At 32.8% G+C, this 22,858-nt stretch overlaps 1 protein-coding gene across 5 annotated transcripts in view; it reads left to right on the top strand.

The window, feature by feature from the left end:
• LOC112051559 (protein N-terminal asparagine amidohydrolase) overlaps positions 1-22,858 on the top strand; it is a 116,601-nt gene that overhangs the window by 50,847 nt on the left and 42,896 nt on the right. For 4 of the 5 annotated variants that reach the window (XM_052885717.1, XM_024090279.2, XM_052885715.1 and 1 more), the window contains one exon: positions 19,690-19,745. The gene's annotated coding sequence lies outside the window, so the exon portion shown is untranslated. Of the gene's footprint in view, positions 1-6,119; positions 6,289-19,689; positions 19,746-22,858 lie in introns of those variants that run through there. The other variant, XM_024090258.2, reaches the window with a different exon arrangement.

Here is a 22,858-nt window from a genome sequence, read left to right as displayed (position 1 = left end):
AAACACTTCAACATTATTTATTTACATGTTTCACATATATTTGTATTTATAAATCGATTCGATGAGCTGATAACAATCGTTCAACCTTTCACGATGTTTCCACACAACCTTTCATACGTTCTATCGGAAAACGGTGAATTTGCCTCGGTTTTATATAAACGATGATATTTAAACATTTTGCTAGTCACAGAGCGTTAAATAGATTAGATACGGTTATATTGTTTTTTTGTTTAAAGGACTTTTTTGTGAACGAAATATAGCGTAGTTAATTAGTGACTACAAATCAAATTAAAATCAATTGTTTTAAGTAAGTTTTTATACAAGTAATCTTGAAAATAAATGTTGACTCCACCAATCTGGCATACCCCACGGTATTTAAAATTAAAAATATACTTTCTTATAATGGTAAATGAAAAAAATCGGACATAGTATGCCAGTTTACTTATGCCGGAAAGTAAACTCCACTAGAGGGAAAACGCTGCGAAAAGAAGACTTTCATAAATTGGTATGGACTAATTTATCTATTTATATCTACACTAATATTATAAAAAGGATATATTTGTTTTTGTATGTAACGAATAAACTCAACAACTATCGGACCGATTTGAAAATTCTTTCATCAATAAAAATTCAAAAAAATTAATATTCGTTTAGTTCAATTAGGCTTAGTTTACAAGCACTTTTGAAACGTCAAGTTATGTCATAATAGAAAGTTACATGATCAGGGATTACTCCCTGATAATGTAACTTTTTATTATATTTTTTTCATATATGCATTTTATCCCTGTATAGTATAGTAGATTATATAAATAAAGAAGTTATTGAGACTAAATATCCGCTTGAATGTTCGCAAATATCTTTGTACATAAAATAATTCTAAATGTCATTTGATAAACATGTTCCAAATGTCATTGCTGTAAATGTAACAATGTTTGTCCCAATGCACTGCGAACCTGCAAAGGTCACTGTTTCTAATGAATATTGAGAGGGCCTATTGCTTACCACTTTGTTGCGATAATTTGTTCTGCAGAGACCAATGTGTGCCAATGATGTGCAATCGAACGTCTCTAACATATTTAACGTAAATATTATACTAGTACAGGAAATCTAGAAAAAATCGTATAAGATTTGTAAAAGAATTACATGACTCGAGGGGGGGGGGGGTTCGATGTACTCAAGTTAAGCTTGTTGGGTTGCTCCCTACCGAAGGTTAAAAAATCTCGAGTCATGTAATTCTTTTAGTTCTATTTCCTAGATTTCCTGTACTATACTTCAATGTGTTACAACGAAAAACTTTTCCATTTTCTTGGAAAGAATATCTTCTCCTTTAAAAGAATTAGATTTTATTAGTTATCATTTATGTTGATTGTCGGTAGTACTAATAAGTTTAATGTTGACCGCCCTTAACAATGCCTTTGAAAGTGCAAGTGTTGCTTTGTTATTATATATCGATCGTAACTTATTTCCTTTTACAGGTAATTATGTATTATTTGCAAGTCTTCTTTCACACAATCTAGCCATCTTTTTTGGTGTTCCTGTTAATCTTGTTATCCGTTATCTCCATTTTGTCATTACTTTTGGTCCTGTAGTGTTTGGCATCCTCTCTACGTGCCCTAGCCACTGAAGACGTTGTGCTTTACAATGTCTCACGACTATTGCGATCATCTATCATGGTTATTTTAGTATTATGACGTTATACACTAAGGCCATTTCGTTGAAATAACCATGTTAGATGATAAAAAACGAAAATCACTCTTACTTAATTGCAGCGGCTCATGTCTTAAATCGTTACCATCGAACTTACCATTACATCGGCTATATGCTTGTTCCGTTAAAAATATAAGGTACTAGCAGACACCATGCAGTTCATCACGGATAATGTAGAGTTTAAATGGTGAAAAAAATTTTCAAATCGAATAATTTCAGAGCTTAATTAATACAAGCAAAGAAACAATCAAATAGATATAGTAACTGCACAATTCACGAGGACTACTTTAAGTTTTGTATTAAGTGTTTTTTCCATATTGCTCCCTAAATTGTACGAGGCATTTCATAGTCACCCTGCAGTATGAGTATGTATCTACCAGCCACATAAATTGCGAGTGACTTCTTAATTAACTCATAACTCATATAAACTCACACTCAATGGATGATCGCTCTTAGCGGAAAAAACGCGTAAATGATAAATAACCGCACATCGACATTCGTATCAAGGGACGAGGTAGGGTCACCAAATTTGTTTAAACCTTTAAAGACATCGTTGTTGTTAGAAACAATCTGGGTTCTTAATAATGTGCTTATTTGCGTGCGAAATTGATGTTGGGTTTGATTTCGTTACCATCATCAGTATTTTTGATAGAATTTAACGAAATGTTGTTATGTTACAAAATTAATTTCATATTTCGGTAGATAGTTTAGCCCTACGAGTACGTTGACGGTTCACTGTACTTCACTTCAGTCAGTCAGTTATTTTATATGAAACTTTTGGAGTACAGTCAGTTGATTACAAGTATAATACCCTCCGAAAGTCGGTCCATAATTGAAAAAAATATACAGTTCAATAGTGGTTGATTAATCACTTTTAGCCTACTATAAAGCTGTGAGGTGACTTTATTTATTAGTGACTTTTCTCAATATAATAATGTACTTTGACTTAATTTAAACCACACAACTGAATTAAATCTTCATCAGCTACCCATCTCGAAGTCCATTCACCTCGCCCGATTACACTTTTCGTAACGCATTAGTCAGCTTACTCCCCAAGTCAAGCGTGCGTAAATTTATTAAATCTATATAAATAAAAAAAGTCGTGTTAGTTACACTATTTATGCCTCAAGACCTCGGAATCGGCTAGACCGATTTGGCTGAAAATTGGTGGAGGGGTAGCTTAGGTAGTATTTTTAGTATAGTATCCATTAAGTTATAAAAATAATAATGCATATTTTTTTGTAAAGGAGAGAGATTTTTGATTTTGTAATAGTTGAAGAAACCAATTGAGAAAAACAAAAAAAAAAGACAGAAAGTTTTCCATTGTTACCCCCGGGCTCGAATTAAGAAGGATTACTAGATCGTACTTTTGTTATGCACCACTAGGCCAAATGACTATGTGGAACTTTGTTGAAATTAATGTACACTTACTGTCTTTCTTTAATAATCCCTTGATTTAGAAATACAAACTCATTCTTCCTATTATGTGTCAAATTAAAAGGATAAATAATTCTTTTTTTTTCGAGATTTTTTTCCGTACTTACACGTATTAAATCTCTAAAAACATTCTATTACATACACACTATAAGTAATTGAACTTACTATCCTAGAATCTTAAATCTAGGATGTAGATGGCGCTGCTTCATAAAGGTTTCACGTTCTTCTAAGTTCGCATGGCATGACAGGAGACAGACATAGGATACATAGGGTAGGGGGTAGGGTTTCACGTGGACGAAGTTGCATGTTCAAATAGCATATAGCAATAACTTCTTGTAAGTCCAAAAGTGCAGTTAATTATTTACTCACGCAATGTCACGTATTTGCACCTTTGTTTAAATGTTTAGAAAACGTCCTCTACTTTTATAAAAACCAAGAAACTGCCAGCCCTGCGTATGATAATGAAGAAAGCACCGCGATTTATTTTGTACACGAGTTCGACATATCGCATGAATAATATCGATTTCAAAACTTATTTGAAATAATGAACTGAGTTATTACGTCTGTCATGTGTATAGTGTGGTGAATGTTTTTTTTTTTAATTTTGCATTTTGTTCTCTAGCAGCCCAGTGGTGTTCGTGGTGATAAATTGAATCAAATATATCTTCATGAATGCGTTTTCACACTGTATGTAATGTTTTATGAATCGTTTCTTATGTTTATTATCTAAAAACTTGTGTTTTTGATGGAGAAAACTGTTTGGTTTTGGATTATAATTGCCCTAAAGATTCAATACAAACCTATTTTACCACAGAATACATTGCTGGATAAGGATTTTTTAGTTTTTTTTTACTTTTTAGTGCATGCTCCAGTTAATAACATACATAGGTAAAGATAATCCAGCGGCAACGGTAATGGTATCCTGGCAGTAATGATACGAGTAAACAAAAGTGTGACCGTCAGCACAGCGTCAACAAATGCGTTGTTAAATTATTATAATATACTAAGAGCAATAGGTACATGGGGAGACGTTTGATATCGAAATCAGTTTTTCAAAAAATATAGTTGTTCAGCTACCATTCACAAACAGATGCTACTTTATAGCCATTTTTCTACGCTCTTCAGTTTCACAAATAAGCGCGCCTCTATATGACTTAGCACTACAGTCTCAGCCAAACAATTTTCAAATTCGGTGAATTTAACCCAGAGATTAGGTAGGGTGCGGATATGACGTGGACGCCTACTACGAGTTTATAGCCTCAAAAACTTTACCTCTTTAATATATTAGTATCTAGGTATAGATGGGCATTAAAAACTGTTATAACAACTCAGCTGGGTATTTATAATAATTCAGCCATGTTTGTCAACGCGAAGCACCAAACGGCAATAAAAAGAAAGTTAGTGGGTGCAGTTAAGAGATAAGATATTATCAATAGCATAACTCAGACAGTCGAGACGGCGCGGCCGGTTTTTGTCAATACTTTAAGTATTCTCATAACGTATCGAGATAACATGGAGATGAGAGACGTTCACATATTGTAATTAGTCTGTCTTTGAGATGAATTTTTGGGGTTACGTTGCGAAATATTCCAAATTAGAGATCCAATGCTCAATCCAAACCAATGCAATGCAATGTCACCAAAGCTGTTTTTCGTATAATCGCCGGTGAAATTACAGGCATAAAGCAATTACTATTATTAACATCTTCGCCTCAGGTTAAAAGGCATAGAGTGCTTTGTAAGTCGCTTGCATGTAAGCTTAGATTAACAATTACAAATTGTAATTGTTGCTTGTGAAGTGACAGATGACTCGAGTAATCGTTTACGTATTTGAAGAAGTTAATATAGTAATATAATAAGTCAAGTAATATAATAAGTCAATAAGACATGACAATACAGAATTACATGATGTACTGACTTTGAATAAAGACGAAATGATTTATTATTTAATTTTTCTAATTATCATAAATATTATCCATAAATTTTTTATTACTGTAGGAAATCTTAACATAGAAATGCTGTCAGTAAGTTCAAATAAAATTATAAAATCCGCAACATTATTCATCATTCTCTACTATATGGGATGACAAACTTTCAGGTTTTGTTACGACTAATGTTTAATTATAAGAAATAATACTTAAATGCCCTGTACCTATGTAGTATTGTTGACTGTCACTTAAATTTTCCCAAGGCTGGCTACGGAACCAGAGTTGTTAAAACTCAACTCGCACTAAGTCAATCACCTACTCTTATCTTGTGTGCCATCGACACTCATCAACACTATACGTGTTTTTAGAACAGCTGTCGAGCTATTATCAGCTACATAAATACGTTTCTTTTCTTTCCTTGACACAAAAATATGAATTAGGTATCTATATTTTGAAGAGGTTTATGTATTAGTATGTAATTATTTGAATGTATGTTTTGAATATTGCCGATTTTGTGACGATGCAGTCAAAAATATTAGCCATTACTTCAAAATTACTAATATTCCCATTTCCGCTGGAACTAAGCAAATAACCTGTGCTAGGAATAGACGCCATAATAGCTTAACGGGAATCGAACCTGTAATTGAAGGCTGATCCTTTAACATTACAGCTATTGAGGTATTAAGAGGCTAGAGCTAGATTGCAGGAGCTGGAGCATAATAGTAAAAATCCCGCTGTTTCTCAAAAACAAGCCTCTTTCTAAAGAAAGAAAACACAAAAGTACATCTACAATATCGCAAGTCAACAATTCCAAGTCATCGTCATAAATAAAGCATCGAACATCGATATGAATTCGATATTACCATAGAACAAACAATTAACGCCTCATGAATGACAAAATTTCGCCTCGCGCGTGACAGTGAGGCGTGTTCGAATGTAAAGTTGCGATACATCATCGTTTCCGATACACCTGCGATGCCCCGCCCACATTACCCCCCTTACACCCGCGCATTTGGACTCCCCTGTCTTTCGCTAGCCATCATCAAGGCAGCAAGGCACCATTCCATGTTCAGACGTCACTGCGAGCGGTTGTTGTTGGCGCTAACGGTATAAGTTCCGTGATTTTTGAAGTTACAACTAAGTGCCGTGTTTAAACTTGCGTGATTGTAGCGATACCGTGTTTTGTTTCAAGACTAGCATCAATTTTAAATTGCAAGGTAAATATTTGTTTGATACTATCATTGCAAATAGTAACTGTTTTGAAACTTTTTATAATATAGTCCTAGTCTCTAACACGTGTGTAACTTTTAGCATGATTCGAGGAAAGTATTTGAAATATTTGACTTAAATTATGAATGAAACGTAGACAGGAACTCTTTCTACGGAATGGAAAGCTTATCACATGACATCTTGTCAGATTGACTTCAACTTAGTGATGATTTTGTTTACGTAATAAGGAATTAAAAAAAAGCTCATGTTAAATTTAGAACTTGTTTGCAACTATTGGTTGAGTAGTATACAGATAGTGAATACGTGTTAACTGTTATAAACACGTAGCAGACCAATTTTTAAATCCTTCTTCCGTTTTAGAATATCCATGATCCGATAATGATGAAATTTTTCAATGTAAATGTAATAGGTAAAACAAAAAGTATTAATTGAAAATATAAATATCGACGTGAGAATAAACACCATACAATAAGCGAATCGCTAACAAAACTTTTTTTGTTATTTTGGCTTCATTGGTATATTTATTTGTTTTATATTTTAGCTTCAAGAATAATAACACGTAATTAATAATATACTCGTATATATAGAAATTGTTATTGTCATAAATATTTATACTATAAAATGAATCGATACCATTTAACTGTTTTATTCCAATAATCAATTATAACCTTTATCACTTCAGAGATAACCAGTCTATTTATAAATTAATATCCATCACTTGATACAAAGTTCAAAATAAGTTGGAGTATCTACTCTATAATTTACTGGAAGATTCTCGCGTCTTCAACAATAAAAACATGGAAACCTCATTATCATATCCAATGTACACTTCACCATTTAATAAGCAGATACATTCTTAATAATTGTACGAGCTAAGTTACTACTGTCATAAATACAACAAATATTTTTAAAAAGTTAAGGAATCATTAGTATTAACAAAATTAAAAGTACCTCTGCCTTGTTTTTTAATTGTTTACCATATTTTTTGTTAGAGAGACCTTATTTTAATATTTTTTGTCAAAAAAATAAACATTTTTTTTTGTAAAAAATGTATAATTTCATCTAGTTTAGCTCCGTGGTCTATTATCGCATTTTCATCATTATTAATGCAAATATACCAAAATTGTTTTCCATCAAACATCAAAAAGAGGTTACAACCTCTTTTTGGTGTTTGATGGAAAACTCAATTTTAACAAATTTAGCTCAGCATAGTTTATTAATTTGGTTATAACAATAAATTTAAATGCACGCAGACGAAGACAGAAAGCCAAGGACAGCAAGAAAAATACGTATTCTCCTATTGATATTTCTTGATTGCAACCAAATATATCTGGCGCCAGTTTAAATGGTTGTCGATCAATCAGATTTTTTCACTAATTTGGCAATTTAGATTCTGTATGAGTTATTGAAATCGTTCATATGCATATTGCAATTGTTAAATAGAATTTCAATGATTACACAGTGACTTGTCAGTAATAATAATTAAGCCACGATAAAACGTTATTTTTCCTCGTACATTGTTTTGCCATATCAAGTAAATAGATGAGTCATCTATAAAAAATATCTTATTAACCTAAAAATAGAATAGATGTTCGACTATAAAAGAAACTCGCACATATTTAAAGCGATATATCGTCGTGATTCAAGATCCCGTTATTGTAATTTTTACAAACGTTTACTACTTTTTCAATAAGCAAATGAAAATCGGGCAGTGCGACTTTTCGGCAATCCTATTTCTAAATCTTAATTCGATGATTTCAAGTAGGTTTCGCTTACAGCACCTTTGAAACGTAGATTATGCTAAGAGCTGGCAATGAACTGAACAGTTTCATCATAATCAACCCATATTCGGCTCATTTTTGAGTTCGACTCTCCTCTCAGAATAGGTTAGGCCAAATAGTCCACCACGCTGGCCCAATGCAGATTGGCAGACTTCACACACGCAGAGAATTAAGAAAATTCTCAGATGTGCCGGTTTCACGATGTTTGTCCTTTACCGTTTATCGTTTACCGTTTAAAATAAACTCTACGGTTTATATTTTCATCAATCCAAATCTTGCTGGAGTGCTGGACTACTCATTGGAGACTTTAGAGCACCGAAGACACGTTTGATTACCATACGTTCTCTATCGTCTCTATAATGAGTGACTTTACTGAAAAGTTCTTTTTAACTTACGATTATACAGCAGGCTAATTCACTAGCTTTGACGTATGTTACTTGACATATATGAAATTGAGATTCTATGTAACAATACCATTCGGTGCCTACTGATCACCCATTCTTAGATATCATACATTAGGTAGATAAAATTTCTCAGTTGAATTTATGTTTACTTTAATCACATGAAAGCGGCAAAATGGATTTGAAAACTTTTTCCCGCTACTGTGTTAGGAGTAAAGTATTACTTGGAATAAAGAAATTGTAGGTATAGTTACCAAGTGATATTATAAATGTTTCTCTAACTTATAAACCTGTTGCATATTAGAGGGTGGAGCTAAGTGATATAAAACTGTTCGCACATGCGCAAAAATCTTTTGGAGCTCACAAAAAACGTGTATTTGGTCCATGAACCATCTGTAGATGAATCTACAACTGCTGAGATGTGACAAATGTACTTTTTCAATATTATTAAGCGAGATCGACCCCTCATTACTTATTCTTCCTTTTGTTTAACTAAGCCATATTTAGTATTTTTTAGATTTTTAAAATGAGTTTTTAATAGAATGTACATAAAATATATATGCACAACACTTGAAGTGGTTGAAAAAGATGGATTTATGTATAATGAGCCCATTATTTTATAAGTTATGGATGTACAAAATATCTATAGTGATATAGGTAATCTCGAAAAATGGAATTCTACGTGAATAAAGTCGTGGAAAACGCTTAATTATTGGTGATTCTGGATAAATTATAAAAATAATATACAATCCCTAAACTGAATACTGAATAATAATCAATTTGAATGATCGAATACGAGTATTTCAATACTGAATAACGAGTATATTCAAATACTAAAGTATAAAACGAAATAATGAATAATAAGCATACTCGTTTAATATTATTTCTACATGTAGTCAATATAAATCTGAATTATTATTGAAAATCTCAGTACTTATTACACTTATCAATATAAACTCTTATTACGGTAGCATTAAAGAAAAAACAATTGCGATACGACTTGATAATTATGCTAAGTTATCTTTATGAAGACTAGTTAAGAGCATAGTTATAAACAAATTGCTAATAAAATTACTTGATAAAGACGCCACGCGTGTAAATAATGTTATGTTGAGTTTGATTCATTAATATTTTAATAATTAGGCCAATACAGTGCCAAAAATAATTAGGCTTATTATTTTTGGCACTGTATTTGGCTGGTGGGCACTGTATCCTACCGGCAAAGACGTACCGTCAAGCGATTTAGCGTTTCGGGACGATATCGTATAGAAACCGAAAGGGGTGTGGATTTTCATCCTACTCTTAACGGACTAACTTCCGTTTCCATCTTACATTGCATCAACACTTACCATCAGGTGAGAGGTCAAAGGGTAACTTGTAAAGAATAAAAAAAACTGTTTCATGGTTTTTTTTTTATAGAATATTTGCCATCTTTTAAATATGACCAAACTTTTTGACTTTAGCAATTGGCTGTTTTGTTTGACTGGGTATGGCTGCTGGTGAAATTACAAGGGTTAATTTCCGTACTTAAGATTGACGTACCTAGTAGGTAAGCAGATTTTCTGTTAAATGCGATGGTTTTCTACTTAGGGTACTATTTTCCATTATTACTAAACCAACCTACAGAGATGTCAATATTGCACCTATACCTATAGAAGGAATTATCTAAGATTATTGCAAATGTAGATACAATAATTAGTTCATTTATTCTTACTAAATTGCTGTTAGTTTTTTTTTTAATCTTCGATGTAAACGAAACAATTACGCGGAAGGTCCTTCCCAGTTAGAGCCGCTAATATCTCAACCACGCCACATGCACATCTCTAGTATTGTTTCTAAAATGTATAGTTTAAGCGGAAACGGTAATTTTTCTTCATCTTCATATAAATAATAGTCTTTGTTACATTCCCTGTCGCACCTACAACTTGCGTGTGGCTTTTCTTTGTGTTCTTTAGGCTCTATTGAGACATCGATGTCCCAAAAGATATGTACCGTACTCAGTACAATACGCTTCGTGAATACAACATTGTTTATTACACACAATAACCATGGTAATAATACATCCGAAATAATATATTCCTGTGCTGCGAAATTGCTAAGTACGATCTTTGGTACTATGACATTTCTTATGTAACTATTTTGTACTCGTCTTTTGACGTTATTGTAATTTTTGTTTTACAATTCGTACATTTGGTTATTCGTTGTTAGGAATTCTACTAAAGGTTATTTACAGCTATCATGTGTTTTGTACGATAATTTTATAACCCACGATACGATTTGTGTTGAAATCAGAAACAACAATCAATTTTACATTTTACAATATCCACATTTACTAATCAATATTTGTTTATGACAAATCTATATATCTATATATTGATTTGTTTATAACTTATTTATAGGTAAAAATTACGTAAACCATTTTACAAAAAGGAGACAACTTGGGGCTAAGTTAGCTACTCGTACGTCTTAGTCCGGGATCCCTAGAACATTTTTTTCCAACTGATAACTATCAACTTAATTTTTGTGAGTAACTTCATCGCGATGAGATGATCCACTTTTTTATTTACGAAAGTTCTTGATTCTGGAAGCTAACTGAGTTACCAGGAAATCGCAACGAGATAATGTACCTCGCAATTTGTATAACATTGTGGCTGTTAAGTTGTATAACTATTAATTAAGCAACAGTAAAAAAAAAACAGCTGGTTTCATAGCGTACGTTATATGTATGTTTTCGTCACATTAAGAATCAAAACAATGAGCTTTTTCATTCAATTACTGTGTTATTGGATGTTAATTCTACTGCAAACGTTCTCCTATTCGTGCCTACATGTTCCAAGACTTTGTTTGGCAATCACATTGATTATGCAAATCTCGGTGTTGTTTGCATGTCTTTCAGTCCTTAAGCCTTCTAATAGCTTAGACGTGACCACATATGTTCGGATCTCGACCGTTAATCTCAGATTTGTTTGAAAAAACCTTAATATATTCCCAGCACTGCTTCTTCTTAAGACCAAACAGTTTTTCTTAGTACTAGGTTACTTAGGTAGGTTAATTATAAAACAAAACTAAAAAACTTTTAAATCATCATGTTTTTTTTAAGATTATGCCATTAATAGTATAAATTTCACTTTTAATTAAGTTTGAGATTTTACTTTTATTAAAAAATGTGACGTCAAAGGCTTAAGCCAAGATCTTAAACAAGCTCATTAATTTTTGTAATAATCTTGATTTCAGCATCTTAACTTGGCAGTTTAATTAATTTAAGAGAGGCCGGTGTAACCGACGGGAAGTCTTCAATTACAATTAATGCATCTCTTCCAATTCGCACTCGAATGAATGTTTTGTTTTGTGCGTGTGCATGACTAATATCCGGTCAGAGACATCTGCTGCGAGTGATCGCTTGATGTCATCCTTGATCATTGTATCTTTATCATTTACTATAACATTTATCGTTTGTTTATTGGTGGTATGAAACATAAATTTTACAACTATGTAATTTTATTGGTCCATTACGTTCAAACAAGGTCTTTGAATATAAACTGAATACTAAGAAATAACAAAACAATGTTTCAACTTTGTACTGCATTAGCTTATACATGCTCTTCACGCTTTTATCTCCTTTCCACGTATTCATGTTTCTTATTCATTTATTAAATAAATGCACATATGTAAATGGTTACTGTATGACACTTCACCTAAACTTATGATTTAACCAGTTCCAAATTATTTCACTATCGTAATGTTTCAAGTAATGTAACAACTTTGATAAAACACTATTGTTAAATATTAAGATTAACTTATTAATCTTCAATAGTCCAATACAACTTAATGAAAAAGAATAAACAATTACCTAAATGCAAGTATCCAAAACAAAACACTTTAAAGATATTCTTAAAGATCTTATTATAAAATATAGACGTCGAATGCATGTAGAATAAAAACTAGTTTTTATTAAACACACAAACCGTGAAAGAAACGGTTATGATCATTTATCAAGATTGAATACGGAAACATTTTAAATTTTTTACAATAAGTTCTTCTTTATGATATTGATGATACTTTAGATGGTAGCGTAGAAAGGCACTCAGACGAATATTTAAATATACTGAATGGTAGCTTATATGGTCAGATAGATATTCCGTTATAATTACTTATTTCAATATAATATTGATTCAAGCCACGGCGCCTCTGATAAAATTTATATCGTAACCGCTCATTGACTAGTCTATTTTATTCTACCATTTATCTTATTTGGTGTTTGATTTATTTAAATGTTATTTCCCAAATGAACCGTTTATTTATTAAAGCAACACTATATTATTTTTAACAGAGCTCTTACTTATTTATTTGTTGTTTTAAAATAATAATTATATTAGGATTTTGGATTTTAGTACAGTAGTTTTTTTTTTGTTTTATAAGAAGCTATAATAAATAATGATTTTTATTATCATTGTAACTGCCTCGTTGGTCCATTGGTAAGCCTGTGTGGCTTCGAAACAAAACTGCACTTTCATTAACATCTGATAGTGTTCGTTAAAAGAATTAATCATTATCACCATGAGCAGGTCAAACCGCTTTGGATCAGTTTGGAGGGTCGCAGCTTTCTTCTTCTTTCAGCAGCATTCTCTCTCATTCAAGGAGAGAGACATGCCTTACCAAGGCCTTTAAAATAGGCTAATTGCTTACTATTATTTAATTAAACATTTAAAGTTTTTCTGGAAACATCCTTACTCAACAACATTTTATAGAATGTTTACCGTTGTAAATGAATCTGATTTATTGGCAGCCTGAGTGACGCGTGGCTGTTTATGAGCTTGTTCGTTTGACGGGAGACGGACGCCTGGGCGCAGTTCCTTATTACTGTCGTTAGTTTCTGGATTTATTGGACACGAAGTAACGGTCGCACCCTTATTGGCCCTTCAGTGGCTGACGTCTCCTGTGTAATTTATTGCATCTGTGACACAGTTCGTGTTACTCGACTGGGGTAATTTCTTCTTCATCTATGTAAGAGTATGTTTAAGAGATTTTTCTGTGTTATTATCGTTGCCTTGTACTGTTTAATAGGATATCTAAATATCTAAAACGATGATGTGGTCTTAACTTACCTACTCGTTTACACTAATTTCTACCAATGTTGTCGTCACCTGGATTCTAAAAGGGTGCTGTTTTGTGCCCACGAACATTCATCGATTACATTTTTAATAAGACTGTATTTCCTCTTATATACTTTGTATTTTTTTAACAATGTTGATTTAAAAACATATTAAAAATTAAGTAATCAATTTAAAACGCGTGACTGTTTATGGGTTGATTAGTGTAGTTTAATCTTCATGTATGTACGAGTATTAAAAAAAATCTTACTTTAAGTGGAACCCGAGGAATTGTGTTAATGTTTTAATGATGATATTGTGACCTTCATTTATATAACAAATAACTATTTCTCCGAATGCTTTAATGTAATGCTTTAACAACTTATTTCTACGTTGTGCTGTTAATACCCGAGATGAATATTTATAAATATTTTTATTTAAACAGATTTAAAATATATGCAAAAAATATTGTTCAAATAAAAAAAAAACTCGAGGGCTTAACAAATATATATAACGATTCAAAATGGACTTTTCTTTTTTGAATTTGTTACAATAATCATCATGTACATGTACCAATCAATGATTTGACTGTAACTTAATATATTTATTATGTACCGATGTTTAAATCGATAATCGCAATCCCATAATTTATGTCATCGATGGAACGAAGATTTATTCGTCGGCAATAGTTTTAATTTATTAACTGCAACAAATGCCCGTGTAGCGCCCGGGGTACTTCTACCTACTTTCTAATGTCGCACAAGCTATTTTTCCCGTTAGAGACAAGCATTTATATAAACAAATGACGCAGATTTGCGGAGACATGTATGGATTGTGGTTGTAATTCATTAAATTAATGCCCTAATAGATAAGTGTTGGATGTGTGCAAAAGCCAATATGTTACATTCGTCTTCATAACATTAATGATTTACGCGTTGTTAGTAAATAGGGTGATATATTCAGAGCGGCCGGTAAAGGGAATATTAGACCAACAGATTAGAACTTCTATGACGTCAATTGTATGTTTTACGAGGTACTCGTATGTGTAAGTTTTGTATATAGGAGTATATAAAGGGTTATGCATATTCTATAGTAAATCTCGTCACAAAAATATTCGTCATTCATCAGTTACAGGTTAGACTCAAATCTTTATTTTGACACGCTTTATGTTTTCGTAAAAAAATATGAGCCTCAGTTGCTCTAGGATTTGAAGAATTGCTTGAAATCCAAGATATGCCTAAATTAGATCCTTCCCTGTGTAATATTGTTGCATCTACTTCTAAGACTTTTTATAGGCTTTCGTCGTGATTATTATTAGATCACGAATTGAAGGCCATGGGTACTTTCGCGTATTTTAAAATACGATAATGTCTTCGTATTAGCCACACTGCCCGCTTTCAATATCTCACTCCGTACATTTGTCACCATCACCACTTAACACTTCTTTCGTTACAAGAATGGGGGTTTCATTGATCACAATAAAGTGCCGTCATACATCAATGTTCACGGATCGTAAACGATTATCTCAAAAGGAATTAGTGATAGTATTGATTGCCCATCATATATTGAAGCTTCGTCACCAACATAGGAATTTGAGAAAGTTATATGACTCTCACATTTATATACGTAAATCAATCTCACCCTTGTATTTAAAACATTCATTATTTTACTGTCAAAGAGTACGTCATCTCATATTACTATCGACTGCTTTAGAGAAGTTTTATGTATGTTATATGTCTATCGATCCGAGTTAGATTCGAATTTCAGATCGGCTAACTAATTTCATATTTCTATAATGACTCACCTCTTATTTTTTCTTTCAATGGTTGATTTCGAGCATGGCATGTTATTGCCGTGGCGGCAAAGACGTTTCAACAAGCTATTGCATGGTATAGAGGCTCATCAACACCTTGAAGTCACGGGAAATACTCCCGAGTAACCTGTATAATATATCCATACATTGTAGATACTGATTGGAAATATCTATAATATAACCAAGAGCGTAACTCGTCCAATTTAGCTATCTTAGACCACATCTTCACTTAACAATAAATGAAATCACAGTGAGTATAAAAATCTTATATTTTATTTTATTTGTTTGATGTGGTTTCCTGCCTTATCGTCTAAACCGTGTGTGATTTGATGATCTATTGCTTAGCTTGATATTTTTTTTAATACAGATGACCACGATCCCGTTTTATGCCATCGATCACCAGCAGTATTGTTTAAGTTTTTGTATTATAACTTTCGTTACATTTGTACCATGAATGTGTACTAACTAGCGGTGGCGGTGTTATTTATGACGACCGATTCTATCGACCCGGACTTGTCAATCACTCGGTAGATGCTTACATACCAACTGAAACCGACTGAACGTGGCTAGAAATCTGCAATCAGATTTAAATCTTCTGTTGATTGGTATAAGTGATGTAATTGCGAAGCATTTATGTTCTGTTAGTGCAAGTTAGCCACGGTCATCCATCATTCATAAGGCCGCGTAACGAGCCTTTATTCGAGAATAGAAGACGAGCTTGCGACTGTTTTTACACCCTCCCGCGCTCTTATTGATGGATCACGAATTTGTATTAGCTTATCGTATTCAAATATACATCTTGATCAACGTCAGTCTTTTGTAAAAATCTCCACTCTCTAAAACCTCCGCCACATTTTTAACACGTTATGCTGCCCGCATCTATGCGCCGTATTGGGTCAAATAAAATATTAATACTACAGTCATACTATAAAGCATTGTTATTAATGGATGTAATGTTATATAAGATTTTGAAAAATATAGGCTATCTATTGTAGAAAACATAGCACGACTGGTTTGTAATAGGTTATTGATGTTAACGTGATATTTGTCACGTTAGGATTATTTAGATTCTGTTACCACTATGTTAGTACAAGGAAATTAAATTTATATTCAGCTTTTATCCTCTTATTTATACCGTTCTATTTTGAGCACGTGTTAATGTTACCCATCTATAGTTATCCGTCTCTGTAAATGGACATTGTTGTTCGTCCTTTTCAAGAGTATCAATGGTAGAAACTTGAAAGCCTCGCCCTATCAGATCGGCATAATTGAATAGCTAATGTTCGAAGACTCCCCACGTGAACGCGGTGTGACGTGGACTGCGCTCTCGGAAGGAATCACCCTAACGATCGTCAGATGCTATCTCAACATTGACATTTCAATACAACGTTGATCAATCGGCTGATGCGCGGAAGGCACAGCATTTACCGAATAAGCGAAACATTGGGACAAATCTACTATATTTGGATTGAGATGGACCCGCATTTGCCAACGTTACTATTTTGTCTAACAGCTAAAAGTTTAGGTTTCACCTCATAGAGCAGTGGTAATCATTATACTTCGTCGTTATCAAACCATATTCAGCTCTCTTCAGAGCTCGAGTCTCCTTTCAGAATGAGAGGGGTTAGGCCAATAGTCCACCACGCTGGCCCAATGCGGATTGGCAGACTTCACACACGCAGAGAATTAAGAAAATTCTCTGGTATGCATGTTTCCTCACTGTTTAAGTCATATGAAAAACAATCATCAATCAATGAAAAGTTAAATACTAAAGGTACATACGCGATCAACGCCATGAGCCATATAATTTCATTGTTATATTATATTTTAAGCGATGTAATGATTAATAGAACTTGTCGAGCCGATAGGATGTGAGTGAGGAACGGACGGGCCAACAATATTGTCTCATTACTTACTGACGATGCATTGAACATCTATCTCTTATCTTTTAGGTTTATGATCTAGATATATCCTTAAATATACATATTGTCAAAGATTTCAATCGTAACAACATGTTATAATATTGTAATACTCTCTAATGTTTGCCTCACTCATTATGTTAAAAACTATTCAGCTTTTCATTTTAGCTTTGTCTTTGTTATGGTTATAATGTTTTTATTTGTATTACTATTGGTTACGTCCAAAACGTTTCTTATATTAATTTATGAGACATATTATGTAAGTATAATATGAGTACATTGTCGTTTTTATTCTAAACTGTATAGTATATAGTCGCAGAATTTGAACGCTGGATTTCAATTCGCGTTCCGTCATAGGGAGTAAACTTTAACGGAGAATCTGTAAAATTAGCAACGTGTAGATGAACATCTGATAGAAATCGACGATGTAGTAATGTATAAACAAAATCTTTCAAATATGGGCAAGACTAGATCGCCGCAATCTCACATAATAGCAGGCCGATAGATCGTGCTATTTTACGAAAACGGTTATAATACAACGTTAGGAATTACAGTGATTTGGATGTGAACCATCGATACACAGACATCGGCACGCAATCCGTCTAAATTACTCAATATGGCGGTCACTGTTGGTTCTTCTAAAGCTGTTTTATTGTTCTTGGTGCAATATTGCTCTCTCCATACGTCATTTCAAACGTCGTGACTTTCACTAAACGGACTCAACAAAGTATTTCTTTCAATATCAACTTAAATGAGCTTTGGTGTGGTCTTAAACTTTCAAGGCCATTGGACTAATGTAATTTGAATAAAATTTCAAGTATTTTGGCGTATCTATTTGTTTAATGCATGTATCGTGTTAACTAAGAGCATGATAATTAAGATCTTATTGTATATGTACTATAACATTTTTTTCTAATATTACTTAAGCAACAACGTTAACAGTCTAAACTCATTAAATTTGAGTCTAATTTTGTTGCGGCCTTCCTTTTTTGTTCACTTCTCGGAAGTAAGATAACGCGTGTTATATTTTGTGTTTTTTTCCGCATTTTTTTGCTTTCTCAAATTGTACAGTCTTATTCTAAAAATTGAATGCAGTGATAACGTTTGTCTTTTCAAAGAAATATTACAGTTCGGAAAACAAGGAGTGCCTTATTTATTTTTTACTTGTCCCTTAGATAACAAGGATACGAGAATTGAGGATATTCATCACTTTTTATCGGCAGTATCTAAACATTTCATCGAATGACTCATTTAACCGATAACAGTAATGTCGGCATCAGTAATATTTTACGTATAAAATGATTATTTCATTTAAATTTATCAGTTATGTATCATGAAATTAATTTCATCCCTAGGCCATAGTTTGCAAGCACTCTGTAATTATCGTGGCGTCGATTCTGTTCGCTCCGTAATGAAGATATCGTCTCCTCTTCTTTATTGCATTATTCACTGTAGAGATAATAATAGATGTAGCAAATTTTCCTTATTCTGCTTTTATAAATAATGAAATTAAATAATAAAATAAAATATAGTTTGTTCTACATGTTTAAAATTTGATCTAAAATGATTTTTTTTAATAAACGGATATGTTTATGAGGAATCCTTTTAACAAATTCCAATTAAATATATGTTTTATGTTCCAATCAATCAAAGTCAAATATTTCATCGTCTTTTGTCAATACGGAATTCTTATAACGTAGTAAAGGTACTGGAAAGTCTTACCTAACAATTTTCTTCTCTGATTATTATCTGTAACTATCTTATCATGGTATGTTTTTGACAACATAGTAAAAATCTCCTCTAGCCGTGCCCCCATACAACCTGTTCACGTCTCGCACAGGCCATTCACCGCGGGACAGCGGACGTGCATAAATAATCAAGTGATCACTATTATCGTAATCCAAGAGATTCTCGATCTCATACCGTCTAAGCCAAGACGCTTTAACGTAACTTCGGGATATTACGAAAGCTTTTTATGCCTTATTTTTATTATTTTGTAATTTTGCACCAGAGATTGATGGCATCTACCATAATAATAACTATTAATATTCAATAATATTATGTTGTCGTATATGAGTTGATAATGATATAATCGCATTCGCAGCATATATCTCGTTAATTAATTTTGGATATTATATGTGTGTCATTTTATCATTAATTGAAATTATTGCATTTCAAATTTTCATATTTCTTGTATTCTGAGACTCTCTTAGCTTTAGTATTCGGTGTCTGTAGTAGTCTTAATATTCTGTATTGCTATCATTTTAAACTATTTCAGTTTGTAACTTCTCGTAATTAATTTGTGTGAAGTTCAGTTTCTGTGAAGGTTTCACTTCATTAAAAATGTTTGTTATCTTTAACATAATTGTTTTTTTTTGTTTCAGATTGTATATTTCAAATTTGCCCGGACTCGAATGTACAAGTACTACATATTATAAATGTAAGTATTATTTATATTTAAAAGAAAGAGTGAAGAAAGACGATTATTTGTAAATCATCGCTATCCTCTCTGTTACACCAATATTGTTTTACGGGTGGGAAGCTATGTTGAGTTGTGTTCGAAATTGAAAGATTGCTCTATTTTTGTTGTTCACAAAAAGCGTGTGAGTTTCACTTCTTCAGAAAAAAAAACATAAACACAAAGACAAGCTTTTTAAGAGAATACTAAGTTAGCAAACGAAAAATAATAAAAATTCTGCAATACATGGCATATACATCATTACAAAATTACAATCTAGCAAATTACTTTATAATACCTGCTCAATATTGTAAAGAATTTCTGATTAAAGGCAGGCGTCCACAGATCCGCATCGTACGCATCGCATCAAACGGATTTTCGTATTCTTTGTATAGAATGTCGTACAAGTGCGTCCATTGATAAGCATCGTACGGATCGCATCATTTATCTACTGTAAAATTGATAATCCGTTTGATGCGATGCGTCCGATACGTACGATGTGGATCTGTGGACGCCTAACGATAAAAGACCTACATTCTAGCTAAAAATGAAAACTACTCTAGTGATCAAATAGTGTCGTCGGGTAAATCAGTTGTTTCCTTTCCGTTTTATTTGTGACAAACTTTTAGATGTGCAAAGTATAAGTTTTTAGGAATTTTGGTTGAGATTTCGAAATCGCAGACTGTCAATTTGATATTGTTTATTGGTGTGGATTACTGGTTTATTACTCGTAATCTGTGGTCTGGTTCGGTATAAATATCTCGGTTTATAGCCGGTGTCATTAGTCGTATTTTTATTGCTGTTAACTCATTTACGATTATTTTATATGGCTAGATTTTATTTTGTTGATTCGTAGCTGTATATTCTGTTGTCTTCAACCTTCTATTTTTATTCTGGGAATATTTCTGGATCGTTTAAATCCAAAACATTGATTATTTATTGGCCCAACCTCCTAACTGATGCAATCAGATACATTTTTGCAATTACCGGTAGGTTTGACTAGCCACGACCAAAGTTTACCACCAGCTAAGCAATACAGCTAATCGTGAAAATACGTTCCGAAGTAGTTATAAAACTATTTCTATGGTAACTGACGCACTGCATCTGAGTTTCTTCCTTCAATTTCTCTCAGTCATGTGTGAGAATACCTCGGATATGCCTTAAATCCAAATCGGATATATCCGCTTAGATGATACGTCAGAAATGTCCTCTAATCTAATCTCGCTTGGATTTAAATCTGAGATCAGATTAGTGCGTAACTGATATCTTGATTCGGTCAGAGTTTTCTCTATCCGTATTTTCACCATTTCATACTTTTACTTTATTGTCTGTTGATATAAACTTTGGTCGTAACTTGTTAAACCTACTGATAATAATAAATTGAGAGCATCTAGTAATCTGTGTTTTAGGTGTGTTTTGTGTGTGTAGTCTAACTTTCATTTCAATCTCATTATTATTTTTTTCTTATCTGTTGTTACATTTATCTCATTAGCAAACTGAAGTCTATTGTCTTACAGCAGACAATTTCTCAATAAATAACGAGACGCCTGTATTACTGATATATTAGCCCACGTTTTGATTTATATCTCATCTGATTGGCTTATCTTGATAGCTCCGTCACGCTCATTCGGTGTCGTATGCGGTATAATCGAAAGGGACAGTAGTTATTCCTGGTTATGTAGGGTTCCTCTATATGGTACTCGTAACTCTACCAATTTTATCCGTAATAACATTAGTTAGTTGAATTTTTCGCACTGAAGCAACGATATATAACGAGAAATTGTTGACAAACCTTTTTGTTTGTTGGTCAAAATTGGATGGATCTTGAGGAATTAAATGAAAAGTTTGTCAAGGATTTCTTTGTATACCTGAGTTATATGTATTTTTTTACTCTAACTTGGCTAACAAGGTTTATCAATAGGGTTATGGTCTGAGATATTTAAAGGCATTTAGAATTATTTACACAATATTTGTTATTTCAGTGCTCAGTTGTGTGTAGCGAACTAGAACATTTCTTTGTTTTGGTGTTCTTTATTTAGGTACAGAACCAAATGACGCGCGAATGCAATTCTAACAGCGTTTGTTATTTCAAAATGTAATTATTGCTAAGTAATGACTTAGTACTCAGGTAGTACTCGGAAGGGCAATTTGCTAGGGTTCAGTTCAGATTGCAACATGAGTTTAATAAACAGTATTTAAGCGATGATCTTGTGTTATAACAAGAAGCGCATTATATTTTAATTATCCCGCTAGATTGCTATAGAGTCCAATTTGTCAAAAGTCCCATTATACAGTTATAATAGTTTCTGTTATTATATTAGTTTCTTTGTCTATAATAATATTATAATGAGATAAAGTTTGTGAGGTAGTAGGGGGAAATTGCTGGATCTACTCAACCGATTATGAAAATTCTTTTACCGATTGATAGCCACCTTTTTGTGAGTGTCATAGACTATATTTTATCCCCGTATTCATACGGGAATGGAAATTCGCGTGTGAACCCGTGGGGCGTCTGCTATTAACTTATAGCATTATGTTACAACGCTTGCATCTGCCACACGCTATATGCTTCATTCATTTGTTTTTTCATTTGATATTTAATGCCAATGGCTTTATACTATGCACTATTAACTTGATTTCTTCTGGTAGAGCCATATTATGTTATATATTGTTTATATCTCTCTTTATCTGTAGTATCGTGTTAGACAAAGAGAAATAGAGACGAATTCAAAATTCGAACTGTCGTGTTATAAAAACATCGTTATAGAACAGCGCCACAGATGGCGTCGCACATCGCATGCGCACGCGCACTTAATAATTATTCACGCGTCGCTATCTTAGCGAACGCTGTGATTTGTTTTCTCTGTAATAACACATACGAGCTTATAATATATGTAATATTATGTTACCGCTGTTTCTTATGGTGATTGGATAGTGATTTAATATTAGTAGCTCTTATATTATTGTTATTGCAGTATTTTGAATTAAAAAAAAATAACTAACACGTAGTCGTACGAGTATCTCTCTCTTTGTAATTTTTCCTAAAATCTGTATATTATATATACGAGAAACTATCTAAGAAAATTTAATATAAA

This window comes from Bicyclus anynana, chromosome 15 (assembly GCF_947172395.1).
Source record: "Bicyclus anynana chromosome 15, ilBicAnyn1.1, whole genome shotgun sequence".
NCBI classification, from domain to species: Eukaryota; Metazoa; Arthropoda; class Insecta; order Lepidoptera; family Nymphalidae; genus Bicyclus; species Bicyclus anynana.
Note: the sequence above shows the minus strand (reverse complement) of the source record. Positions and strands in the feature narration are given on the sequence as shown.